This window comes from Nicotiana tabacum, chromosome 9, assembly GCF_000715075.1.
Source record: "Nicotiana tabacum cultivar K326 chromosome 9, ASM71507v2, whole genome shotgun sequence".
NCBI classification, from domain to species: domain Eukaryota; kingdom Viridiplantae; phylum Streptophyta; class Magnoliopsida; order Solanales; family Solanaceae; genus Nicotiana; species Nicotiana tabacum.
This window is the reverse complement of record NC_134088.1, coordinates 94,455-103,343: the sequence shown is the minus strand read 5'-3', so window position 1 is coordinate 103,343 and position 8,889 is coordinate 94,455.

Here is an 8,889-nt window from a genome sequence, read left to right as displayed (position 1 = left end):
CTGGCCGACCCTGTATCGAAAATCTGGTAGACCCAAGGACCTTTGTCATCAGCAGTCTCTATGAAAGGTACAATGGTTCCGCCCATGGTGCACGTTGTATCCTCGCCGTGTAACACAACCTCTTGTCTTTCCCACTCGAACTTCACCGTCTGATGTAGAGTGGAAGGCACCGCTTTGGCTGCATGAATCCAGGGTCGTCCTAACAGCAGGTTATAAGAAACGGTGGCATCTAACACATGGAATTCCATGGTAAACAGGACTGGACCAATGGTCAATTCAAGTACAACGTCCCCTACAGTGGCTGTTCCGTTTCCGTCAAACCCCCGGACACAGATGCTATTCTTTCGGATTCTTCCGCGGTCAATCTTTAACTGGTCCAGAGTGGATAATGGACAAATATTGGCGCTTGAGCCATTATCCACCAATACTCGAGTTACCACCGAGTCTTCACATTTGACAGCTAGGTATAGAGCCTTATTATGCTCCGTACCCTCCACCGGTAGGTCATCATCTGAGAATGTTACCCTGTTTACCTCGAAAATCTTGCTGGCAATGGTTTCCAAGTGGTTTACAGCAATCTCACTGGGTACATGAGCTTCGTTCAATATCTTTAGCAGGGCCCGACGATGCTCCTCAGAATGGATCAGTAACGACAACAATGAGATCTAGGCCGGTGTTTTTCTCAGCTGTTCGACCACAGAATAGTCATGTACTTTCATCTTCCTCAGGAACTCTTCAGCCTCTTCTTCGGACACAGGTTTCTTGGTTGCAACTGGGTTGGTCCTTCTTAGCTCCACCGGAGCAAAACATCGACCTGATCGAGTCAGCCCTTGCGCTTCACAACTGACTTCTTCCACCTGTTTTCCTTTGTACAACACCACCGCCTTCTCATATTTCCAAGGCATAGCCCTGCTGTCAATCATCGGCAGCTAGACCACAGGCTTTATGGTCACCCGTTCTCTACATACCCCTTTCAACACGACCGCCGGTGTGGGCGGGATCCCTGGTACTACCAGCTTGCTTGGCTCGGGTTTGCTTGTTATGGCGGACGGGCTCTTTCCTAATATCACTACTGGCTTGACGCCTTCTCCCTGCGACTGTACACTCGTTCCTCCACTGGTTGAGACTTCTTTCGGGGCGGCTTGGATCATCATCACTGTTTGTGAGGGTTTTCTCAATTCTCCTCCCTCACACACCAACTCAATCATGCGAGTCTCGTGGTGCGCTGGCAGTGGGTTTTGGTTGATGTTAGGAGCCTCCGGTGTCTGGACCTCGATCTTATTGGTGTCAATAAGATCCTGTATGGCATGCCTTAACTTCCAACACTTCTCGGTGTCATGCCCGAGCATCCCTGAGCAGTATTCACAACTGATTGATCGATCCAAATTCTGAGGTGGTGGATTTTGTTCTCGAGTCTGGACAGGACTAACCAAACCCAATTGCCTCAGCTTGTGGAACAAAACGGTGTAGGTTTCTCCCAGCTCTGTGAAAGTTCTCTGCTTCCGCAACCTGTCATTCCTAGCATCTGGATTTCCCCGAAAACCTGCCCCTGAAGGGTTTCTATACGCCCTTGGTGGAGGGTAGGTATTTTGTGGTGGTGCATATATGTTCTGGGGAGCCGGTGCGCGCCATTGTGGGCGAACCGGAGGCTGAGTGTATGCCTGGGCTTGGTGTACGGAACAATGTGGTTCTCGAGGTGGATAGAAATTTTGTGGTGGGTTGTATGGGTATCCTGACCTGTGAGGTCTGGGTTGGTTGTAGTGTGGCCTGCCAGCCCTGGACCAACTGCCTGCCTCGATCGTGGCAACCTCTTCTTTCTTTCTTCTCAGCGCACCTCCCGTGCCGCTTTGAATAGCCTGGGTTGTGGCCTTGAGTGCCGAATAGTTCAAGATCTTGTCAGACCTCAGACCCTCTTCTATCATGACCCCTATCTTGACCACCTCGTTGAAAGATTTTCCAACCGTTGTCACCAAGTGACCAAAGTAGGTTGGATCCAATGTCTGCAAGAAATAGTCCACCATCTCTCCCTCTCTCATGGGAGGATCGACTCTAGCTGCTTGCTCTCTCCAGCGGAATCCGAACTCGCGAAAACTTTCCCCGGGTTTCTTCCCAGTTCTTAATAATGTGAGACGATCAGGGACTATCTCGAGGTTGTACTGGAAATGACCTACAAAAGCCTGGGCCAGATCATCCCACGTGTACCACTTGCTGGAATCCTGCCTAGTATACCATTCTAGTGCAGATCCGCTCAAACTTTGGCCGAAATAAGATATCAACAGCTCATCCTTGCCGCCTGCCCCTCTCATCTTGCTACAAAATCCCCGCAAATGCGCCATGGGATCGCCATGCCCTTCATATAAATCAAACTTAGGCATTTTGAACCCAGCCGGGAGTTGGACGTCTGGGAAAGGGCACAGATCTTTGTATGCTACGCTGACTTGATTGCCTAGCCCGTGCAAGTTCCTGAAGGACTGCTCCAGGTTTTTGAACTTTCTCAGCACTTCATCCTGTTCAGAGGCCTTAGCCGGCTTTTCAATCTCTGCCGACACTTCCAAACGTGGATTGTAAGCTTGAGGCTCGGGTGCATGGAATGTAGGCTCAGAGGGATAGTATTGTGTATCGTGAGCCTGAAACAATGGCTCACTGGTCGTTCTTTGCAAAGGGACTGATGCGGGTCCCACAAAGATGGGAATATTGGGTGTTGGGAGAGGTTGATGGGGTGGTGGAGCTTGGGAATCATGAGGGCTTCTTTCTTGATGATAAAGGGGATTTGGACGACTTGTGGAAGGGCCAGAGTGAGGGTATTCCGGCATGTGTCCCAGTGTCTCAGGGCTCTTTTGTGTTTTGGCTAGGGCTAGCTGCATTGCATTCATCTCTAGTCCCATCCTTTCAATCTTTTCCATCGCTTCTTTTAGCAACTGGCTCATCGGCCTTTCTTCCTCATTACTATTCTCTGAAGTAGTCATGCTTGTTGCTACCGGTCCTTTGGATCTAGTTTGGTAGGAGTGTGTTGCCAGAGTTCTTTAACAACTAACTTGTCTGAATCAGACAATAACAAACTTCGTTAGCGTTAGAGTTTAACAGATTTGACCATAACACATAGAGGATGCAATGCACCTATGCAGTTAACCGTTCCTACATGCTTTGCTTCAAACAACATGCGTCATCCCGGTTTGCTCATTCGTCCTTTTAAAGTATTTTGGAAACTCTGTGTTTTATTTTATTATGTACTTTATTTTCTTTCTTTATTAAAAGCGGTTTGCCTACGTATCACGTCCCCGCGTGAATCAGACCCGGCGTAGTTCTGCCTTGAGGCTAACATTTATAAAAAGAAAATGAACAAACATTACATTTGAAAACTTTGTAAAAACAATGTCTTGAAATACACACAAAAGAAAATGAACAACATTACATTTGAAAACTTTGTAAAAACAATGTCTTGAAATACACACATTCAAATTGAAATAAAAGATACAATTCTTAACATCTCATAACGTGCCCCACTTTCCACTTGTGTTGTAAATTATTAGATCATTTGCTCAAGGCGGGGCTTGACCCGGATGTCCTCCCAATGTTCGATACATCCTTTCCAACTCCACTGCTAGATGACGGGCAAAGGTGGGTGCATGCTCGGTAAACCTTTCATAATCCATTCCTTGGCAGTTTACATAACTTTGAGAGGTGTAGACCGCCAGGTCGTGGATCTGTGCCCTGAAATTTTGGAGATGTTGGCCTTGATCCTGCAATTGCTGCTGGCGAGTGGTGGCTATATCTCGGATACGACCTTCACGATCTAGGGCTGACTCTAATAGAGCTCGGAGTCTGGCCTGCTCTAATCTCATCTGCGCTCTTTCTCTATCAGTGTCCGCTTGTTGATGCTCTCTGTACCTTCTTGCCTCTTCTAGTTGTGCACGAAGTTGGTCTTCTGATCGTATCCAATGGTCTTTTTCCTTCTTGAATTGTGCCCTGTCTTTCTCGGATTGCCTATTTTGGCGTTCCTTATCATATCTGGCTTCTTCGTTTAATTGTTGGATCCTTTCTTTTGCTTTGCTCAACGCCCTTTCTTTTGCAGCAAGAATGGAATCATAATCCTGCATTCTTTCAAAAAGATTGGCGATGGTTTTTTGATCCTTCCAATTCCTCATTGGCGTTTCAGAAGCCTTTTTCATTTTCAGAAATCGAGCATGAAGACTTTCATTCTCACAGGCTAGACTCTTCTTCTCGCCTTCAGCTTCTTGTGCTTGCAAATCCTTCTCCAGACTGAGGTTCCTTAGATTTTCCTTTAGGGCGTGGATAGTTGCTTTGTACCCCTTCTCTTTTTCTCCCCAGATCAACCGCTCTTGGATTTTATCATTAAAGTTTTGAATATGGGGTCTTTTAGTTGGCCTTCTCAGCTCAGGTTCTGGTTCCTCATCCACGCGAGACCGTTTCTCGAACCACCTTGCATATCCAGGATTTATCTCACCCTTTGTAGTGTCTGGGACTTGAGTATCGCTTTTTAAGTATCGACATCCATTCCACATCTGCTGAAGTAACGCCTCAGGAATAGTGGCCTCTGGGTGTAGTTCGATTTCTTGCGCACTCAAATCTTCATCATCAGGAACTACTTGATATCTTCCTAGTTGTCTTAGGACTCTCAATGGCGCGTATGGCTGGATGCTTCTCAATCCCAATAGTAGCAGATAACTATTTGAGTTTGACATATGTATTACTTCCCTCATTGATAGCCATCCCAGAGTCCATTCAATTTGATTTGCCGTTAGAGCCCTTAGCCGAGATACCCATGCTTCTGTCCCTTCTGGAACCTGATAATTTTTCACTCTTTCCTCATAACCCTCGATGTAATTATCGTTGTTTGGCCTGTACTGTATGATCTTGGGCTGTTGTTGGAGATGTTCAATCAGCCACATTTGCAACAAAATTTTGCATCCCTCGAAGACTTTCGCTCCCGCTTTACATAAAGTCAAAGCCCGATAAATGTCCGAGAGAATGATGGGGACAAGGGTGTGGTTTTCCTTGGAGGTGAGGATTTGCACAACTTTTGCGGTGCGAATATTGATTGTTCGTTCTTTGTTCGGGAAGACCATGATTCCTAGAAAAGCCACCATGAAGGCGAAACGACGGTGAACCTGCCATGCGTCTTTGTCTTGTTTGTTAGTAAGGCCTTTCTCATGAATTTCGAACCCATCTGACTTTCCGAATCTTGAATACAAAAAGTTGAAAGAACAACATCCGTTGACGACGTTGCTTTTCCTGATTTGACTGCTGATGTTCAAAAGACCGAAGAATCGATGTACCGAGGGAGCCTTCGTGAATATCAAGCTTTGATTCCTTAAACTTCCGTCAAAACCAACATATCCAGCTACCTCTTCTAATGTAGGAGTGAGCTCGAAGTCAGAGAAACGAAAGACATTGTGAACAGGGTCCCAAAAAGTCACTAATGCCGCAATCAGATCCTCACGGGGTTTAACTTTCATAATGTCCGGGAGATTTCCCAAATGCTTGATGACCCACTTTTGACCATCTTCGCCTAATTCACCCCACCACATTTGAAGCTGGAATAGAAACTCTTCTGTATTTGCGGAGGAGGGGTTTTGTGTGGTGCTCATTTTGTATCTGAAATTTAATTTAATAAAGTCAAGACTCATTTTGAAAACATACTCCAATCGTTTTCAGTTAAAACTATTTCAAGATTTAAAACTATTTTTTTTGGAATTTTTCCAACTATTTTCAAGACTAAATACCTTTCAAGATTAAATACCTTTATTTCAAGATTTGAAAACTATATTTTATTTTTATTACATATATATATATATATATATTTTTTATTATGACCCATTTATTTTTTTTTATTATGACCCATTTTACTCCTCAGCTCTTACCATGATTTCATTTAAGCCGGTCAGCAAGCATGTTCGAGGCAAATGAATGCACGTATAGCAAGTAGGATGCATCAGGATGGTCTTTTTATTTCGAGTTCACCTGTCTTAGACAGACCCAACCCCTGTGTTGAGTCCCCTAAGTCAAATGCACGTGATGCAAATAAACGTTCCTACTAGGGATCCGGTACATGGCTGAGTTATTCTAAGTGTAACCCTGAGGTTGATTGTTCTAAACCTGGCTTACCCAAACGGACAGTTTGAGCCGAAGCGGGGGCAACGAACCGGGAGCACGAAAGTCTGCCCGGCCTAGTTACTTGTCCTAACTCCGTCTTATTTGGTATGACTTTAACAGAAAGGTGGGTCACGCGCACGTGTACACCATAAATTCAGAAGACTCAGAAAGAAGGGTTTCGTAGCAGTTTTATATACACAATTCAGATAATATTAAAGCGGTAAAAGCATCATTTAGCACATTAAGCATATATCATGTAAAAATCAGATAATAAATAAAGCCAAATAACAACAATTATTCTAAGCTCGAATTCTTAACCCTGAACCAGTGGTTCTGGGTTATGCGATCCCCAGCAGAATACAATGGTGTCACACCTCCTTTTTCCGCACCCGCGAGGGCGCAAGGGAGTTTTTCCAATTAAAGGACAATCGAAACGGGATTTGTTTATTTATTTCAGAGTCGCCACTTGGGAGATTTAGGGTGTCCCAAGTCACCAATTTTAATCCCGAATCGAGGAAAAAGAATGACTTAAAGTCTGCGTACCAGAAATCCGGATAAGGAATTCTGTTAACCCGGGAGAAGGTGTTAGGCATTCCCGAGTTCCGTGGTTCTAACACGGTCGCTCAACTGTTATATTCGGCTTGATTATCTGATTTTGTACAAGTGTGAACTTATGTGCAAAATTTAACTTTTAACCGCTTTTATCATTTACTGTGTTTATCAAGAATTGCAACGTTGTGAAAATGTATCTCGAACCGTGTTACAATCAATGTACCCGTGGTCGTCGACATACTTTGACTCCGTTGAGATTTGGATTTGGGTCACATCAATGTGCACCCGAGTTTAAGGAAATTAAATTATTAAAGGCGCGCCTAAAGCGACTAGCGTATTTATTTTGGGTAGGACCGTGGAATTTTACTAAACGGTCCATCCTGAAATCTAAACAATTTTTAAAACAAATATTTACTGAGGGCCCCGTAATTTGTATTTTATTTGGTGAGGCCCATCTCATTCTTATTTTTAAAAATGAATTTGCAACGTCATGGACACGTACCTCGAACCACGCCACAATCAATGCACCCGTGGTTAGAAACACATTTCGACTCCGTTGAGAATTGGATTTGGGTCACATAAATGTGCACCCGGGTTTAAGAAGGTAAGATTTATTAAGGCGCGTCCTAAAGAGTTTAACGTATTGTTATTTTAGGAGGGTTGTGAGATTTGCTAAACAACCCGTCCTGAAAACTAAATGCTTCGATAATATACATTTAACAAGGGCCCCGCATCTGCGCGTTTTGTTTATTTTCGTCGAGGCTCATCTCGTTCTTATTTTAAAGGGGTATCCTATAGCAACTACGTTTCTTGTCGTGTTTGTCTCTATCAATTGAAAACAGTAGATAGTCCTAATTAATTACATGCTTGCAAGTTATTTGTAACGGAATTCGGAAATGCTAAAAAAAAACAGGAACGAGGCTGCGTGCACAGTCAGTCGAATAAATAATCATGGGCCCAAATCCAACCCATGCGTGATGGGCCAAACCTGGGCCACTGCTTGCTCGAAGCAGGCCTGCTTGGCCTGTTTTGACCTGAACTCGACCTTCATGGGGTTGATATTGCAAGTTTTATGTTCTTTGTCTTAACAGGTGGTTTACTAGTTATATGAGACCATTAATCAGAAAAGGAAGAACTTAACCCATGATGTACAGTTTTCATGCTCGGCATACATTACAGCATATACTGCTAAGTAAACTAAATCTGAGATGCAACCTAATTCATTGAGAATACTTTTATCTCACAGCATACATATACAACTATCATTCGATCCCCTACATTGACATCAACTAGGCTTGTAAGCTACCTTCAGTATCCAAAAATGTGAGCTATTAGACACTACATGACATTCAACACAACAGTACATGTATATAAACAACATCTGCAGATCTTCTCTTTTATACTCATTGCTCAAACTTTCGAGTTACATTGGTAGTGTAATTGTGTACCTGGTATAGAGGACAAAGAAGAAAGGAATGATCAGCTGGGCAGTATGCAGTAAACACAGCAACAGCAGATACACAGCAACAGCACAGCAACAAACCAACAATCAAATGTTTTCCACAGCCCACAGACAACCAGCAATATTTCCCAGAACAAAAGAACTAGCAGATAGTCGAGTACCAAACCAACAATCCCAGGAAAGAGTAAGGAAACAACAGCAGCAACAGAGTATTCGATGCAGCAACACCAACAGTTCAACAAACACAAACAGCTCAGTCAATGCAAACAGACAGAACTTGGCCAAGGCAGCTTGACCAATATGAACTCTTACACCACTTTCAGACAGTGTTTGGTTACAATGTTTACTGGAAACTACCTTATGCTTTCAGTTTTCTTTAAACTCAGTAAACCTCTCTTCAGACTAAAAGTTTTCAGCCTCAAGACTAAAAATCCCCCTTCTTATGTTCTAAAACAGCTTATTTATAAGCCAAATGACCCAGTGCAGTTAAGCTGCCTTCATGCCGTAACTTGCAGTCTGCCCATACTCTTTTAAGCCCATGCCTAAGCATCTTTTGGTGCCAGCCCCCTGTTCCCCACGCCTGGTTTTTGTTTAATCAAGAGTTATGGGCTCATTTTATTTATTCATTTTAAACCCCATACCCTCGTATCTTGTTCCCCATTGAGCATTAGTTTAATCCTAAATTAGTACCCTATTTGTCAGCTCACTTAAACTAATTACTTCTGTTCTTTTTAAACACCCCAGAATACCCCTGCTTAACC